Genomic DNA, 19,523 nt, shown 5'->3' with positions numbered 1-19,523 from the left:
CAACCTCATGTTTAAATGTTACTTATAATGAAAGCAAGTTTTAGACCAAACTCTGCCAAACAACAAAAATGCACAACATCAAACAAATTAAAAAGAGTCACAGAGCATTTAAAGTCTCACTCTCTCACCTAGCTTTCTCCAACTATTACTATGCATGAAACAATAGCTTGGAAGCCCACAGCGACTTTCTGGCTTCTCTGTCAGAGTACGGCGACCTCTGCGAAGGAAGAAATGTAAGAAGAGGGCCCTGAGCTGTGAGCCTTGTGTGACAACTTTTTGATTGCTTTGCTGGAGACTTAAACCCCAATCGCGTATTGGATCTGTAAAGTATTAATAGATTCTTGCCCACTGTTACTATCTTTAACATTTTCATTTTTCCAATATCATTTATTTCAGATCCCACTTACAGCAATTCTGACCTTGCCCAATGGGCTGGAAATACTAAATACCATTCTGATACAGGTGATTTCTGATTAGAGCCTTTCAAAACCCCAATCGGTGGCCCTTTAGAGGAGATTAAATTTGAACACATGCATCACTGTTTATAATGAGACATTTGGTAACTAGGTAGTTCATAGACGATATAAAGACAGGGGAATTTGAAATAAGTATCCATGATAGATAAGCAGAAGGGAGAAGCCACCAAAGACAAACCAAATGGCGATGCCTAGGGCAGCCCCGAAGTGATGGAATGACATTTCTTACTGTCTTTGCTGGCGGTTATTCAATATGGTCATCAGTCCTGCCGGCATAATGTCCCAGGCTGGCCCTAGGAATCTTGTGGTCATTCAGTAAGGTGTCATCACTGAGCAAGGACATGTTCTCAGCAGTCACATGGATCCTCTGGCTGTCCCCAGTGTCCATAAAAATTGTCTGACTTTGTTTATTCGCCTGTCCAGGCAGACCAGTGATGGAAAGGGTAATGCCAGTAGTGGTTCTCATGGTAGGATGCTGGATCTTCCTCGGGAAAAGGAAACATCAAGATTTGGGAGTAGGTGAAATAAAGACTATTTGGGTAGAGTTTTTCTTTTCTTCCCCAAATGGTACTTTCAGATAAGTAAAGTGGAATTCAAACATTAGCTTTTGTTAGTACTTAGCAAAGGGTAAATGGGAGACGGCATTTCAAAATAAAGTTTTCAAAATAAAGCAACTCGGTATTTAAAAGGCTTATCTCTTTGGGTCCCCTCGTGTGTTATTCAATTGTAAGCTTCTGTTCTCCCACTCAAACTGTGGGACACAATGAATCACAATTTTCAAAAAAGCTTCATTGCACAAACAGTTCATTTTTTCATATTGCTCTGAAGAAAAAAAATTATGAAAGTAATTTTTTTTTTTGGAAATTAGTGAAATTTTTCAGAAAATTGCTTACCTTGAGTTTCAAAAAGTCAGATGATGCAAGCAATGACTTTAAAACAGCCAATGTAAATTGGTTAGAATAGAGAGATGCGTATAGAAAATAGATCAAAAATAGAATTTAACAAGGAGTTGGAATTTATAAAAAAGGGTCAAAAAACACTGCAGAACTAAATAATAAAATGTATAAGTTGGGAACTCATCAGATGATCTTAACAGTAGCCTGGACTTAATTTTAAACAAAATTAGTAAACCAAAAGACAGACCCATAGGAAATTTACAAATCACATATTTGTGTTTAACGATGCAAATTAAAGGAAACAAAATGAGAATGAGAATAGTAGAAAGCGTAAGAACTGCATGTGACCTGGTTAAACGGTTTCATACACATGCAACAAGAGGCTGCAAACTAGAATAAAACAAAACCAGACACAGAGTATCTAATAACTGGGATTTTCCGATGGTGACGAAATGCATCTAAAGCCACACAGAATAAAGAGGAGCAAAGCCACATGCAGGTATATCACAGTAAAATTGCTGAGCATCATATATAAAATTCAGGAAGAAATGAACCCTGGGAAAAGGAAACTTGTGGGTGAATATTACAGACTGTTAACCATCTAAACAGACAACAATAACCATGTCTAAATGGAAACATTTATAACATCTGTAGAATAAAACACAAGGCAACATCAACCCAAAGATCCAAAGAGAGCGCAACTGTTTAAATTGTTGTGAGACATTTGTGGGCTTTCTAGAATTTAGGGAATAATCAGATAAGTTAAAGTATCGATTTTAAGATACACATTTTAAATTAGAAAATACTACCAAAATGTTATGAAAGCGCACTCTTTGTGAACTTGGCGGGGGTGGGGGGGTGGGATGTACAAGTGGATTGGAGTAAAATGGGAGGTGAGGACATGAAAACCAACTGCAGGGGTGGTAATTTTTAGAAGTCTGGCTGGGCAGGGATAAAAGGAGGTGATATAGTACTAAAAGGTCAGGAGATGCCAAGGAAGACTTCTATATTTTTTCATGAGAGAGAATAGAGCTTGGGTTTTTACGTGATTTTTATTGAAGCGTAATGTACCTACAGAAAAATGCACCAATGATACTCGCACCGGTAGATAATCTCTAACAGAGCTAAAACATTTCTGCCACCAGCTCTCCATAGGTGCAAAAACCCAGAAACATCTCCTCGGTTTCCTCCTAGTCACCACCCCTTATGAAGGAAAGCTAATTTCCAGATTTCTACCGCCGTCACTTAGTTTTGCATAGTATCGACCTTTCTATAAATGAAATCGTGCCGTATGGGGTTATTTCTGCCTGGCTTCTCTCACTCCTTCTTACATTTGTGAAACTTTTGCAGATCATCCGATATAATACTTGATTCGCTTTCCTTGCTATATAGTATTACATTTCTTTCAATGTATTATCTTTTGTTTGCGCCTTCCACTTTGATACGCGCTAGGTTATTCCTGGGTTTGTTCAGTGATGGGTAAGATGCTTTAATATTCTGTAACATCTTTTTTTTTTTTTGTGGAACACTGTTTTCCTTTCTCTTGATTAAATATCACGGTGTGATAGAGTCAAAAGTTTGCACGTCCTGCTTTAATGGCCCAATTTTATTTCCCAAGTAGTTGTACCTCTTTGCATTTCTATTCACAAGGTATGAGGATTTCAACCGATTTGCATTGTTGCTAACACTTGTCAGTATCTGTCCTTTTTTCCATGTCAGTGATTCTAATAGATATATAGGGCTTTCTTGTAGGAGTTTTAAATTGTATTTCCTGATGAGTTGTGAAGTTGAGTACTCTTCCGTTTGCAAAGGGCCTTCTCAAATCTTGCTCAGTAAGCTGGTCTTTCTACCTGCTCTCTGGTCTCTATCATTACAAGCCAGAAGGTCACATTAAGTGTGTGACTGTGTCTAACTTCCTCCGTCTGTCTCTTGCATTCATCCATACATGTGTTTCTCTCTTAATGACTTGTGTTGTGTCAGTCTCCACTTCTGTAGTGAAAGACTTCTAATTTTACTCTTCTTATCTTGGACATTGGCCTTCCCATAAAAAAAAATATTAGAATCTGCCTGTCAATTTCCACATTTGCCCCGCTCCCCCCCACCCCCCCGCCAGAATCACCTGGAATTTTATTTAGGGTTGCTTTGTAACTATAGGTCAATTGGGGAGCAATGACTTCTTTAGAACGTTGAATCTTCTGTGCATAAAAATGCTACCTCACTTCATATATTTAAGACTTCACTTATTCTCAGTAACGTTTCATAAATTTCAGAGTAGAGTTATGTACATCAATTGTAGATTTATTGTGCTTTGCGGGTTCTTGTGAAGCTACCGATGGTATGAATTTTTCAATCAGTTTCATTTACATTTACTTATTTAAATTTGTGTCTTTTGTTAGTTTGAAATTGATTGGCTTGCTGCCATTTTATGGTTGAGTTCTACCTTATACTTGTGTCCCGTGACCTTGTTAAATCCACATACAAATGACCATCTGCAGACTATTCATTTCTGTGCCCACAAATGTTTCATACGGGAATAGTGAGCTTTCTTTTCCCATCTTCCTGTATCTTAGCGTATTGTTATTTTCCCTCATATTGGATTCAATTTTCCTTCAGCTAGGAGAAATTGAGACATTTGGAGTCCGACTTTCAGACTTTGTGAACGCGGGCCTATTTTCAGTTGGTCTTTGCTCCCAAGGAAAAGCTAGTTAGAGGTCTCAACAAAAAGCTGATGGTGCTGACAAAGCCCCTCCCCTTTCAATGGCTCTGAATTACAGCTTCTGCCTCTCTAGTTCTATGCGGTCCCCAAAAGCTTTCAACCTGTTACCAACAGCTTCTTCTTTGGTCTCTCAACCCCCAACTCTTAACTCTCTTAGGATTTGGCCATGGCGTCAAGGGAAAAGCCTTAATCCTTGGGGAACATAAGTCGTGTGTGAGTCAGGGGCCGGGGGAGTCCTTCTCCACTGAGGCCAGGAAAAAAAAAAAAAAAAGCACTCTACAGGAATAAACAGGAGAAGGTGCTTGTGCCAGCGGGCGTGTTTGCGAGTCGGTGAAAAGCGGGGTGATTCTACTGAGTACTATATTCTCAATAAAGGAAGGGGTGTCATCAGCCAGGAGCGGGAGCCCCAAGTGGATAGCAGATACGGTGTGGGTCCAAGACAGCTCGCACAGAAAGAAAAGTTCAGAACCGTGATCTTTAAAACTGGGAAAATGCGCTTAATAGAAAACGCTGGTGAATTGCCAAGCAAATTACGTAATTTTTCCGTAAGGCAATTTTCTCACCTGCTGTATTTATCTAGACCATCTTGCAGGGTTGATCCAGGCACTTAAGGGATAATGGCTGCAAAATGTCTTTAAAAGCCACAAAATGCTATAAAAATCCTAAGGCACACAGGAATGGAAGGATTAGTGAGGGAGGAGGTGGGGCTTGGGGAAAGTCAAGGGAAGTTGAGGAGGGATTAATGACCAAATCTTGCAACTGGCTTTGGGAGAAGTAGGGGGACCTGGTTCAGACACCTGTATCTTGGAAGCCTGTCTTTAGAGGGAATAAAGGATGACGGGAACCCTAACTGAGGCGGGCAAATCGGAGAGTCCTGCTAACGAACGGGGAAATGTTCCGAACCCTAAAACAGGTGCAATTTTCGAAGGTTGTCTGTCATCATTTATTTATCGGGGCATCTGAGCGTTCTGCATCTCTGAAGCAAAGACAAGAAAGAAAAACAAGAGTTAAGACTCATTATTGTTATTATTGTTATTGTAGGTTTTAATACATGCAGACTCTCAACCCACTGTCCCCAAAGGGGCTCTGCAATCACTAGGCATTCAGCCAAACCGTCATGTATTATTCATAAGGCTGCTTTGTTTACTTTAAAAGATATTTAAGAGCTATTCCAATTGCATACTGCACCCGGTCTCTATAGCATCTGTGAGCATTCAATTCTAGTCGGTAACTCTTTCCCTCTTGAAAGCCTAAGACATATGGTTTTTACCCTCGCTCAGCTTCTTTGATTCTTGTGCCTCATCGTTGTGCACTCTCTCTGGGATGTGTCATGATCCAGAAGGTTACCAACCAGTAGAGTCATGTTGACTGTTGAATACCAACCTTGCATGGAGCTCCTTGTCCAGAGCTCTGCTATTGCATAAAATCGCCTTAGACCCGGTGCTCCGGGTAGTTGCTGTGGTTCTTGAGGATGGAATCCATGACTGGAGCCACAGAAGGATTCAGAATTTTCAGGAAGGTACTAGTATATCCCAGGTATCGAGGCAATAGATTTAGTTAGTGCTTTAAACCGTTTGAGGAAGATGTGGATAACATGTGAACTAGCATTTTGTGTAAGCAGTATTATTAAGCACCTACAATCTGCAGTGTGTTGTGTGACTATTAAACTTCTATGAAGTCGATGGAGTATAAAGTATGGTTCTTCCCCATCAGTAACTTTTAATTTGTAGAAGAGACAAACCACATACACAGTTTCAATGACAAAAACTCACACTGTGGTAGCATTTAATAGTTTACAAAGCACTTCAGCCACATAGAAGCCTCATAAAATTCTAAGAGGAGGTTAAAACCGCTTTTATAATCTTGACTTTAAAGGCATTGAGAAACTGAGTTTCAGAGATGCACATAGCATAATCGGCAGGGTGACAGTTTTAGTTTCACGCGAATGACCCCTCCCCCCACCCCGGATCTGTGCAGGGGGGAGGCCTAGTCAGTGCACGTCGGAAATAGCACACGCAGACCTGGTTGTGTGATTGAACACGGGGTCACTAAGGAGCTAGAATTCAATGTGCCTGGGAGCAATGGAACCTTGTAAAATGAGTTTAGACCTGAAATCAGAAAGGGGGTGAGGCCGCAGGAGGATCAGAGATGGGGGAGAGGACATTCTAATCCAGAACCATGCGAGCCTGACCGTTGGCTCAAGACTAAGCGCGACATATTCCACGGACAGCCTCCACGGTCCCACCAGCTGGCGCAGAGGTCTGGGGTTTAGGCCTAGTAGAGACAAACTTGTTGGAGAATAGGGGGTGAGTGGAGACGAACACCATGGAGCCCTTGCTGGATTCAAGTAGGGAACTGACATTGCGGGAAGCATTTTAGTTCTGCTCACTTGCAAGGCTTCTTTCATTCAAGACTTGGGTGAAAGGTGGTTGCGTTTCTGGTGTTTCACACCACTCGTGATATATTATTTTTATAAAGTTAGAAAAAATCTCTTTAACTGTCACCTTCTTAGAGCTGTAATTTTACTCAAAGCTAAGAAAACTGAACCTTTAACTCTCCATATATTTAGATTAAAAAGATGCAGCTGGGCTTTAAAATTGGCCCCATGCATTTTCCCTTCCATAATTTGGCAAAACGGTAGCGACCTACTCCCAAACATTGGCCTCTTTCCTCGTTTCAACACAATGGAAGCGTTCACATTTCTTCCAAAGGGCTTATTCACGATTATGCAGCCCTGGACGGAAGCTTCCTGCAGAAAGTCACGGGGAGTGATGCAGGCACCCCCGTTTGTCTGGGTTCCTGCCGAGAGGCAGCGATTTAATGAAAACGAGGAAACCAGACCACATCGTGAGGAAGATTCTAACGTGTGAGCCAGCATACTAAAATGTTAACAACCCCGCTTGTATCATTCACATTAATGAAAACGCAGTTAGTCTGACACACCAAATGCACTTGATTTTGAAAGCACTTCTCATTCTCATACCGACCAGATCATCTGCTATTTTTTTAATCTTTTTTCTTTTTCTTGAACCTAAGAGGATGGGTCTGAGAAAAATATGCTCCCTGTCTTTACATTGAAAAAGGGGAGAGTTTTGGCAAGTAGCGACGAAATATCATATTTCCCCTCTGAGATTTAACATTATTCAGAGGAACGTATTTAAATGAGACCAGCAATGAAGCATGAAATATTTCGTTTCCTGATACAGCAGGACTCACTCTCTTTTATTGTTTTGGTAGCATCCAATGAGAAGTTGCATTCAGATGATGAGTCTATCCCCTTTAGATTTGCTGGCTGCTTACTTTAATATATTGTAATAATTATGTAATTAGCTCATCATCTCTCCCACATTCAGTTTATTTCCCTCCTAGCTACTTTCTGTGTTTACTTGAGGGACTTTTTGAAAGCTCTGTGCACAGAATTAGCAAGTGGCATAATTTATCTCTTCACTGTTCACAAAAAGCCTTTCAGACCTGGGTTGCCTTTATCCGCTATAAACCCTGGGGCACTTGGACCATGATGCGGTCCTCAGTAGTTACTGATTCCAGGATTCAATTTAAAATACAGTTCAGTCTTTATTCTGTTACATTTTGATTTCTCGGCCTACAGATTTTGTGTTTGAAGGCATTTCTAAAGACACTTCCAGTCAAGAGTGTTAAATTACTAATCAAAATGCCATGATATATAAGGCAGGGAACAGGGTAGATTGGGGAGAGAAAACACGAGGGCGGTACTGACAGTTTTCGTGATGAAGTAATGATAAATGCAAAGTAAAGAGTTCCAACATTTTCCATGAACACGGATGGCGATCACCCCGTCCCCCCTTCCCCATCTCTTTTGTGGGTAGGGTTGAGAAGCTAGGGGAAGAGTGGCTATCTGCAGAAAGATGCCAGAAGCATGCTAGTGAATGAGTCTCTTACGCTGACTCAAAACAAGGGTGACGGGATAGGTAGATACTCCTTTGAATGAGGAACTCAACGGAAGAAACAGTTTCCTAGTCCTGACAGAGCAGGAGGCCCTAAGCGAATGTGGCCAACATTGAGACTGGAAGCAGGAAGCTAAGATTCAGAGGGAATTACAAAACCTGCAGAGAAATTAGTAGTAAGAACGCACGTAGCTGGACTAGGATTTTCCCTCAATCCGGGAAGTCAAACTAAGGAAGCACCAAGTGGTAGAAATGAAATCGAAATAGGTTTCAGGTTAATTAAAAGAACTTTGAAACAATCAAAACTGTTCTGGAAAGCTAATAGACTGCCTCAGCCAGCAACACGCTTCTCATGAATTGAAATGTTCAAACGCAATTTATCATCATTTGCTGGATTCGTTTCAGGACAGACTCAGGCATTAGCTCTATGATTACACAAAATTCCCTGAAAGTGCCATTTAATATTTAATCCGTGGTCCTAAGCCTCTCTATTTTTAAATTTATTTATTAGCTGTTAAGACAGATACAAGGTGCCCACAATCAAGACAGAACAGAGACAGAAATAAGAAATACACCAGGCGATTAAATGAAAAATATGCATAAAAACCCGGGGCAATGACTATATCTCATTATTATTTTTACATTAAATTAAGCAGGACCTCCCACCGACAAGCCTAAACTTCCTAATGGAAACAAAGAGGAAAAATATAAATTCACAGGCTTTCGCATTTTCATTCCTGTTCAGTTTTATGTATTGTTGTGTTTTCTTTCAGGCTTTCTTTTTGACCGATGGCCTATCTTAAAATGTATGTTTAATTTCCAAGTCTTTGGGGGGTTTTCAAGTTGTCTTTCTATTATCGATTTCCAGTTTCATTCCCTTACGGTCAGGGAACATACTCTGTGACTTAATAGGAATTAAAAGAATTTAAATGTGTTGAGATTTGTTTAATAAACCAGAATATGATCAATCTTGGTGAATGGTCCACACGTGCTTGTAAAGAATATGTTATCTGCTGTCGTTGGGTGGAATATTCAATAGATGTCAATTAGATCCTGTTGATTGATGGTTACGTACAGACTATTGAGAAGTTCCTCTTCAGAATGCTTGCCATACTTCGTATCTTAAGAAAACATGAAAGATGATAACCATTATTTAAATGTTGCTTAAAAATGCGAGGTACTGTTGCTTTCTATATATAAATCTGATATAGTCTTAATTATAGTGTAGATTCCCAAAACATTGTTTCAAGGGGTTTTAATAACTGCTTAAAGAATCCCAGTGCTGTGAACCAAATGGTAAAATAAATGTAGAATTGGGCAACGCTAGCACATTTCTTTACTATAGTAACTTTTCAGAACCGTTAAACGGAGTAACGTTAACGTTAATACGAAGAGGTCCGCCAATGGCTGTGTGTCTTCTTGTGTGGCAGTCACCGCTCCTTGATCAGGGCTTGGTGTGAGAGAATTTTATGGTTACCGCTTCCTGCTGGATCACCTGTAGGAGCAGTGTGGCAACCCAGGTTCTGCGAGGAATGTCTCCTTCCATCAGCCTAGTTTCTGCATGGCTTTCTCCACTCTTGCCATCCAGAGGGCATTCCTTCCTTTGCCAATTTGCAGTAGATCGTGAGCCAACCAGTAAGTCATATGCTCCTCTCCCCTCCCGACTCCCTCTGCTTTTTTTGGCTTCAGGTCTGAGAAGTGGGAGGTGAAGAAAGGAATACAGACATTCCTGAGGTCAAGGAGAGTGGCTGTTGCTTCCCACAGACCTAGACCCGGGAAAGGTTTCTGCAGCGTGGACACCTCTGTTGCATTTCACGGTGTAGTAGCCAGAGACTGCCACACAAGCATCTCTCGACGAAGTGTCTCCAGGCTCAGCGGCAGATAAATGGAAGCCCTTCTCCTGTGCCTGACTATGCAGATAGGTGTCATTTGGCTGATGGAAGAAGTGCGTGGTTGGCTAGCCTGAGCTCGGGTCGCTGGTTTCCCACACCTGGTTCCAGCTATACCTGGATCAGGTGTTCTCTCCACGAGCTGTTCCTGGGTCCCGGCCAGAGGTGCGTCAGCTCCCCGGTGTGGGTTTTCCCCATTTTAAATCACGGTAGCCCAAGAGCAAAGCCATTCTGCACAGCATCTTAGGGCCTCAGCTCACATCACATTTACTAACATTCCATCAGGCCAAAAAAAAGTGAGCTGGCCCAACACCACATGATGTGATTAGGAAGCGTCCTCTGCTCTCGCTGACAGGTGCGGGGAGAAGGCGCTGCCGAACGATGTTTCCAACTATTGCATAAATCCAGAACCTTCTGCTCTCTTTTTTTAAGTTTACTTACTTATGTATGTATGTGTGTATGTATGTATGGATAGAACACAAGCAGGGAAGGGGAAGAGAGAGAGACAGGGAGAGCAAGAATCCCAAGCAGGCTCCTCGCTATCAGCGCAGAGCCTGATGCAAGGCTCAAACCCACAAGCTGTGAGATGATGACCTGAGCCAAGATCAAGAGTTGGACGCTTCCCTGACTGAGCTGCCCAGGCACCCCCGAGCCTCCCTCTCTTTTCGATGCGCTTCTAGTCTAGCTTTTTTATCAGATCAAACTGTTTAAGGGGGAGCCGGAGGAAGAAAGTATGATAATTAAGAGGAAGGGACAGAGAACCACGTAAAGCAACCTTAGGATGGATATTGATTGAAAGCAGAGACGACAAATTCACGATAAACGATGGATGAAATCAGAACACGCTTGAGTGGAGATCGAGAGCAAGGGCAGTGGTCCTTTGAGGTAAGAAAGCAGGAGAGTGGCTGATGTATTTCTCCTGTGGTTTCCTTTGACTTTTATTCAGTTGACTAGATTTCATTAGTTGATAGGAAAGCACAAGGATACAGCAGTAAAAATCCTGTGTGTAACACTCACGTGCACCTACCCTGTTCTTCTCTGGTGTGCAGTTCGACTTAGTTATTTTCTCTTTCTTTTCTTTTCTTTCTCTCTCTCTTTTCTTTCTTTCTTTTCTTTTCTTTCTTTCTTTCTTTCTTTCTTTTCTTTTTCTTTCTTTTCTTTCTTTCTTTTCTTTCTTTCCTTCTTTCTTTTCTTTTCTTTCTTTCTTTCCTTCTTTTCTTTTTCTTACTTTCATTCCTCTTTCTTTCTTTCTTTCTTTCTTTCTTTCTCTTTCTAAAGCACTTTTAGTTTATTTCCTAAGCTGAAATTTGTTCCTTGTGTGTTCAGTATTTGATTGGATTTACTGCCCGAGGAAAAATAGATTATAAACATAACACCTAGATTGTAACATTTTGAAACTGCAGAAAGGGGTTAATTTTCCCCCTAAAAACTCATATATGGATTAACCCGCATGGATGACTGAACCCATGAATCTGTAAGTCTCCCCTATATATAATATCTAGAGATGGGCGGAGGGGCCTTTTTACAAAGATAAATCCAAAGTAACAAGGAAAAATACAGTGCATTTGTGCACACAAAATTATAATTTCTGAAAGGTAAAATCTGCCAGAAAGCACGGCAGCAGGGGCCTGCCACAGAGCAGGAGATACTGAAATAATTGTGTGTGTGTTTCTGTGTGTGTGTGTGTGTGTGTGTGTGTGTTCCCTTCAAATAGAAAACTTTGTGAAGGCAGGTATTCTTTATTTTTTTACTTGTAGCATCTAGATTGATGGTTATTTGCAGACTATTGAAAGACTCTTCTGAATGTTCACTCTAGGTATATGATGGACCCTTCTTGACAAAAGCATGGAAGGAAGGGAGGGAAGGAAGGGGAAATGAAGAGAGAAATGGAAGGAGGTTAGTTAGTACAGTAAGTAAGTCAACATGGTTGTTCATGACCTCTGAGGGTTAGTGGTGTCAAAAAATATCTGGGGATGGGGCGCCTGGGTGGTTAAGCCACTGACTTAGGCTCACGTCAGGATCTTGTGGTCCGTGAGTTCGACCCCCGCGTCAGGCTCTGTGCTGACAGCTCAGAGCCTGGAGTCTGCTTTGGATTCTCCGTCTCCCTCTCTTTGCCTCTCCCCCACTCATGCTCTGTCTCTCTGTCTTTCAAAGGTAAGCATAAACATTTTTTAAAAAATATCTGGGGAATATTTTCAAGCTAAATCTTTCCATCCCACCCTTCATCACCTCACAGGGGGATCACATGTGTGAAAACATGCCCCGGGGATTAGCCTGTAGTGGCTCACACCTCTTTCCAACTTTCCTCCCCCTCTATTGAGGACCACTATTTAACGTGATATAACTATCACAAAGGAGCTCTTGGTATATAGTGTTCGAAAAACACACTAAGGAGACAGGATTGCATTATTCTTTCCCTCTCCAATAGAAAAAAACCAAACACTTCTCAAGTCTGCTAATTGCCTACAGGGATGTTACCAACCCACTTAAGCTTTTAAAATCATAGAAAGTATCTTTTTCTATCCAAAATAAAATCACATAAAAGCATCAGCAATAAAAAATTATCTAGATAATCTATAAATACTTGGAAACTGTATAACACAATTCTAAACAACATATAAGACATTAAAAATACATTTTAAAATATTTTGAAAGAAAATGGAAACATAATTTATCAAAAATATTAGGACTGAAAGATGAAATATCATGCCAGATACTACAGAAATTAAAGTGGTGAAATGGAACGATGAACAACCTTACACAAATAAATTGGGCACATACTTGAAATGGACAAATTTTTGAGAGATTCAAACTTCTACAGTCTACTAAAAAACTATACAGAGAAATTACCAGGATACACCATGCTTCTGTCTTTCATATTTCAATATAAATTTTAGAATTAGCTGATTAATTTTTAAAAAGCCTTGGTGGCATTATTAATGAATTTATATTGAACTATAGGTCAATCCGAAGTAAAATGGTATTTTTCAAGCCATGAACATGGTTTTTCTGTTCATTTATTTTTCTTAGTAATATTTTAAAATTTTAAGGCTTAAATACTTTTCTTAAGTTTATTAATTAGCATTTAACATTTTTATGCTGTTGTAAGAAAATATCTTAAAAATATGATTTCCATTTGTTTGCTGCTAGTAGGGAGAATGCAATTGTTTTTTGTGTTTCAATCTTACGCTTTTTAATCAAGTTAAATTTAATTACTGATTTTTCTGGTGATCTTACAGATTCTTAGGAATATGTACGTAAAGTTATGTACATAATACTTGTATGTACAAAACCCTCGAAAGTTACAAGTATTCTTTGCTTCTTCCTTCCTGAACTTTATCCCATTTATCTGGTTTTCCTGTCTTATTACCACAGCTAAGATTTTTCAATATCATGTTAAGTAAAGAAGTAAGTAACCAACAGGGTTAGAGTGGTAAAATCCAATAGGGAATTTTTTTTCTCTTCTTATTTACTGAAAGAGATTGTGGAAGATAGGGTTATTTCATCTTTTTAAGTATTTGATAGAATTCAGTAAAGCCATCTGGCTTTGAGTTTTCTTTGTTGTAAAGCTTTTGGATTTGTTTGGCTTTGTTTTGTTTATGGTTGGTTGGTTTTAACGAGAATAGTTATTATTTATTAATGCCTGCTTCTTCCTCTGCTGGGAACAGCACAAAATTTTAAAAATATAACTTCCCTTCTCAGGAATTACAGTAAGATTTTTAATAAAAATATTAAGTGCTTAATGGTTTACGACTATTCAAATTTTGTTTCATTTTGTGTCTGTCTTGATAAGTTGATTTTTTCATATTATTTTCTTATTTTATATATATTATTGAACATGTTGTAATAAAGTTTTCTCATAAATATCTTTTTTTTAAATGTCTGTAGTAAGTCTTTTTTTAAAAAAATATTTTATTTGTTTAGTTTGAGAGACAGAGAGAGTTAGAGAGGGAGCAGGAGAGGGCCAGAGAGAGAGAATCCCAAACAGGCTCCACACTGTCAGAGCAGAGCCCAGAGCTGGTGCTCGAACTTACGGACCATGAGATCATGACCTGAGCTGAAACCAAGAGTCAAACGCTTAACCAAGTGAGCCACCTAGCATCCAGGTGCCGCTGTAATCTTTATTTCTAATATTTGTGTTTTAGTGACCTCTCTTTTTATCATGTTAAGGCCAGTTTGGAATTCATCAATTTTGTTGATCTTTCCAAAGAACCACCTTTGGGCTATGATAATTTTCTTTCTTGTTTTTCTTTTTCCTATGTCTTTGGATTCTGTTCTCATCTTCATTATTTTTTTCTTTCTGCTTAGATTAATTTCTTCTTCCTGGTTGCATTTAGTTTTCTGTGTTCTATTTTTAACTTCTTAAGGTAGCAATTTAGATCATGGAATTTAGACATTTATTTTTCTCAATTTTATGTATTTAATGGTCTATATTTCCCTGTACAGACTATAATTATACTTCACAGTTGTGATAATATTTTCATTTTCATTCGATTTGATTTGATTTATTTTCTAGAATCTTTCATAAGTTCTTTTTTTTATCCATGTATTATTTAGAAGTATGTCATTTAATTTCCAAATATTTTTATGTTTATTGATTGCTCACTAAATTACATCAGGGAGAGAATATACCATATATAACAGAAATCTGTTAAATTGATTAAGACATTCTTTATGGCCAAGGATATACCATGGTAAATGGTAAATACACCATGTGCACTTGAAAAAATGCATTTTATGTAGTTGTTGAGTATAGTGTTCTATAAATGACAATTAGGTCAATATGTTGATAGTTATTATTTAAATTATATATGCCTTTACTGTTTATTTTGCCTAGTTTTCTACCAATGTCTGAGTTAGGGAAAAGATCAACTTTTCACTGGAGAACATTTATAATCTATGGCTATGTAATTACATTTACTTACATCTTGTTACATATTTTGTATCTCTTTAAATACATATATACAAACATATACATATCTATGAGTTAACACATGTACATAAACTATATACTTATGTACATATGTACATAAACATAACAACATATAACACACACACATATTGTTACTATATATAATTTAGATAATATTCACGATTCAATTATTAAAATATTTTTGTTTAGTTTTCTATGTCAATTATACAATCTTTTGGAAAATATAGCTGGTTAGTCATGTGATCAGAGATTTGGATTAACAGGTGATAACCTTCTCAATTCGGGGCTCCCCCTATTAAGAAATGGTCTACCTATGTACGACCGATAGATCAAAGCCAAGTCCAACCAATGATAACAAAAGACATTCTTTATTAACTTTCCCTTCAAGTGAATAAGTTTACATGCTTTTTAACAGCAGATATCCCAGACTGAAGGTCTTCATTGTGACTCAGTTGTAACTACAAATATGAGTATAACTCAGGATATTTTCTTTATTTCTCAACAATTCAAATCTGGAACACTCTGGATATATGTCTTAATTGCTGTGCAATTTAAGATCTCATATTTTATTATTAATACATGCTAGAAAATAAAAGAAATGTAATGTTTCCTCAAGACAACATAACATCTCATCTCCTTAGAGATATTTATTTATATTCTTTAATTAACTAAATTATCAAAGTGACGATTTAGGAGAGCATTCCAATGAATGGTTTCCTTTTTCTTTTACTTCCGATGGTAGAGGTAAAAGGCTGACTTGAAAATTCTGTGTGCAATTCCACTTTTGTTTTAGCTGCAGTGTATGCTTGTTATATATAGTAGATGTGTTTCTTTGGTGTCTCTCTGGCAATGATGTAGCTCAGCAGTGCTTGGCCTCTGGGTAAGAAGAAACTATTGCATTAGCCTTAGCTATAAATTGGTACCACTGGGATAGACAACTACTTAAATTATCATATTATCTTCACAAGATGCCTTGTTCTGAAATACTTCCCATTCATCGACTTAATAGCTCAGTGGGTATCTTCTGTAATGTTTATCATTTGGGTCAGTTAGCTCTGGAGGGTAGAATGGTGATTAGGAGGTCAGGGTTGTGGTTTTAATCTCTGTGTGGGCCAGTTAGCTTCTCAGAAAAACCCTGTGCATAGCGATCACCTGTCCCTCTCACCTTGCTGTCTTGTGGTTGCACATTAATGGTTATAAAAGTTATATGTCACGGGAATGTAGATGACACAGTGTAATTCATCATTACTACTAGGGAAAAAACATTAAGGTAAATATTCCATTGACTATATATTTTCCTCATTCTTAAATGGGGAAGAATCTACATTGATTTGAAGCTATATATGCTTGCATTTAAATGAATTCTTTTTCATTGAAATAAAGACAAAGCCAGTAGCTTTTTGAATTTGGAATACTGAAGGGTAAAGCATATCGATGCTTGAACTTTGGAACCCTTTTAAAGCTCCCAATGTGCCCTACAAGAAGCTCCCAGAGATGTATTTCTCAGAGGCTCAAAAATTCCTTCAGACTAACTTGAAACTGTTATTTTTTCCAGTCTTCCACAATCATTATGTTTAGCTTTTCACCTAGGTGTATTTGTTTTCTAGTCTTGTTTGGATTGACAACCCAATTTTTATCCGTCTATGTGGCTGAGTCCTGGCGTATCTGAAAGCCCATATTCTCCTTTCTACTAATTGTACTTTTGCTTTAATGATCCATGCTTCTGGAACACTCTCTTTGCCTGCACTACCTTGTGCCTCCATTTTTGAAGGAAAGAGGTTGGTCTGGTAACTCAATATCTTTCTCCATCCCTTCAGTCAAGAATATTTGCTGACTATCAGCATTTTTTTTCAAAGTGATGTATAAGATAGAGTAAATAATGATGATCTGCTTTAAGAAGCTTATCATTTACGTATAGAAAATAAGAAGTAAGCATTCTTAATTTTAATTCAAGAAAGACCATGGGTCATGACCAACGGGTATGGAAAAGATATAAGCAGTGCTGTAGGAATCCTTCAAATATTGAACTGTGCTAAATGTTGAATTCACTTCTTTGAACTTGATTCTTCTCGATATACTTACTAGAAACAGTATGAAATTTGGTGGCCAATATCATGACATTTAATTTTTCCTTGCTACTTTGTGACCTAAAGTAAGTTTCTTACTTTCCCTAAATTTCAATCCCTCACCCATAAATGAAGTATTTTGAACAGTTTTTATGAGAATTAACAAAAATGTATGTGAAAATAAGTACACATCCTCTTATACACAAGTAGATGTTCAGAAAATGTTGAATAAATAAATAAATACATAGGCATATGGATAAATACATTGATTATGACTTGCTTCTAATGCTAATGACTTGTACTTCTTTAAAAGAATAATGCCAGAGTAAGATTTTAACACCCTTTACATTTTCTCTTAATTTTTTTTAATGTTTATTTATTTTTGAGAGAGACAGAGACAGAGCTTGAGCAGGGGAGGGGCAGAGAGAGAAGGAAACACAGAATCTGAAGCAGGCTCCAGGCTTTCAGCTGTCAGCACAGAGCCCGACGTGAGGCTTGAACTCACAAACCACGAGATTATGAACTGAGCTGAAGTTGGATGCTTAATCGACTGAGCCACCCAGGCACCCCTACATTTTTTCTTAAAGCATATATTCTCTTGCATTCCACTTGCTAATTAATTTGGGTCTTCCCCACCTCATGAATGGACAGCAAGAATAACAACTGGTCATTTCTGCCTCTACAACTTCACTTTGAGTCTGATTCTCATACAAATCTTGTATCACCATTTCTTTCAAAATCGTCAAAGACCTATTACAGGTATTAAAGGTTTGATTTTCTTATCATTATCCCATGCTAGTCTCTTCAGTTTAGCAGATTAAAAATTGACCAACACATTGTCAACCCATTTATTTGCAATACATTCTAAATAAATATTCTACATTGCACATGTACATGGAGTCAAAACACCGTATTTGTTAATTTTATCATCAGAATTTTTCTCAGCTTTAGCGATGTAATTGACCTGTAACATTGCGTAAATTTGAAGGGCACATAGTAATGATTTTACATATATATATATTGCAAAATGATTACCACATTAAGGTTCGTTAACACATACATCATCTCACATAGTTACAATTTTGGGGGGGTGGTAAGAACCATTACAATCTATGCCCTTAGCAACTTCTAGGTAGGCAATACATCATTGTTAACTGCAGTCAACAGGCTGTACATACATTCCCAGGACTGGCTTGTACCCTTTCATACTTTCACCCATCTCCCCACCCCCCATCCATGGAAACCACCAATCTACTCTCTGTTTCTATGAATTCAGTTTTTTAGACTCTTCATATAAGTGAGTTCATTCACTATTTTTCTTTCTCTGGTTTATTTCACTTAGCTTAATGCCCTCAAGGCTCATCCATGTTGTTGTAAATGCAGGATTTCCCTCATTTTATGGGTGAATGATATTCCATTGTGTGTACGCACACACACACACATTATAATACATATATGCATTAATAAATATATATACACAATCACCTTTTCTTTTCATCTATTTGATGGACATTTAACATTTAGGTTGTTTCCATGTCTTGGCTATTATAAATAATGCTGCTGTGAACATGTGGGTGTGGCTATTTCTTTCAGATAGTGATTTCATTTCATTTGAATATATGTCCACAAGTGAAATTGCTGGATGATGGTAGTCCTATTTTTAATTTTGAAAAATTTTTTACACTTCCCGGCGATACTCCATACTGATTTTTATAGTTCCTATACAAATTTACATTTTCACTGACCGAGTACAAGCATTCTCTTTTCTCCACATCCTCACCAACATGTGCGATTTCTTGTCTTCTTGATTATGGACATGCTAACAGATGTAAGGTGGTACCGTCTTATGGTTTTGATTTACATTTCCCCAATAACTAGTGATATTGAGCACCTTTTCGTGTACCTTCTGTCCATTTGAATACCTTCTGTGAGCAAATTTCTACTCAGGTCCTATACTCATTTAAAATTGGCTTTGTTTTCTCTTGGAGTGTATGAGCTCCTTATATATTTTGGGCATGAGCCCCTCATCAGATGTATGGTTTACAAATATTGTGCTCCATTCCATAGGCTACCTTGTCATGTTGCTGATTATTTCCTTTGCTGTGCAGAAGACTTTTAGTTTGATGTAGCCCCACTTGTTTATTTTTTTTTTGCTTGTGCTTTCGGGGTCATTTCCATAAAATCATTGCCAGGAAATAATGTTAGGGAAAATTTCCTTATTTTTTTCTAGGAGTATTAATGGTTTAATTTTTTATATTTAAGTATTTAATCCTTTTTGAGTTATTTTTTTTGAGTGGACTAAGATAAGGGTCCAGGTTCTTCATTTTCATGTGAATATCGAGTTTTCCCAGGACCATTTGTTAAAGAGATTACCTTTTCCTCATTGAGTATTCTTGGCTATCTTGTCAAATCCTATTTGATTGTTTAGGCATGGGTTTATTTTTGGACTCTAGATTCCATTCCATTAGTCTACTTGTCTCTTTTTATTCCAGTATCACGCTGTTTTCATTACTGTAGGTTTGCAGTGTCATTTAAAATCAAGAAGCGTAGGGGCGCCTGGGTGGCTCAGTCGATTGGGCATCTGACTTCGGCCCAGGTCATGATCTCACTGCCTGTAGGTTCTA

The sequence above is a fragment of the Prionailurus bengalensis genome, chromosome B2 (genome assembly GCF_016509475.1).
Source record: "Prionailurus bengalensis isolate Pbe53 chromosome B2, Fcat_Pben_1.1_paternal_pri, whole genome shotgun sequence".
NCBI lineage: Eukaryota > Metazoa > Chordata > Mammalia > Carnivora > Felidae > Prionailurus > Prionailurus bengalensis.
This window is presented reverse-complemented; position numbering follows the sequence as displayed.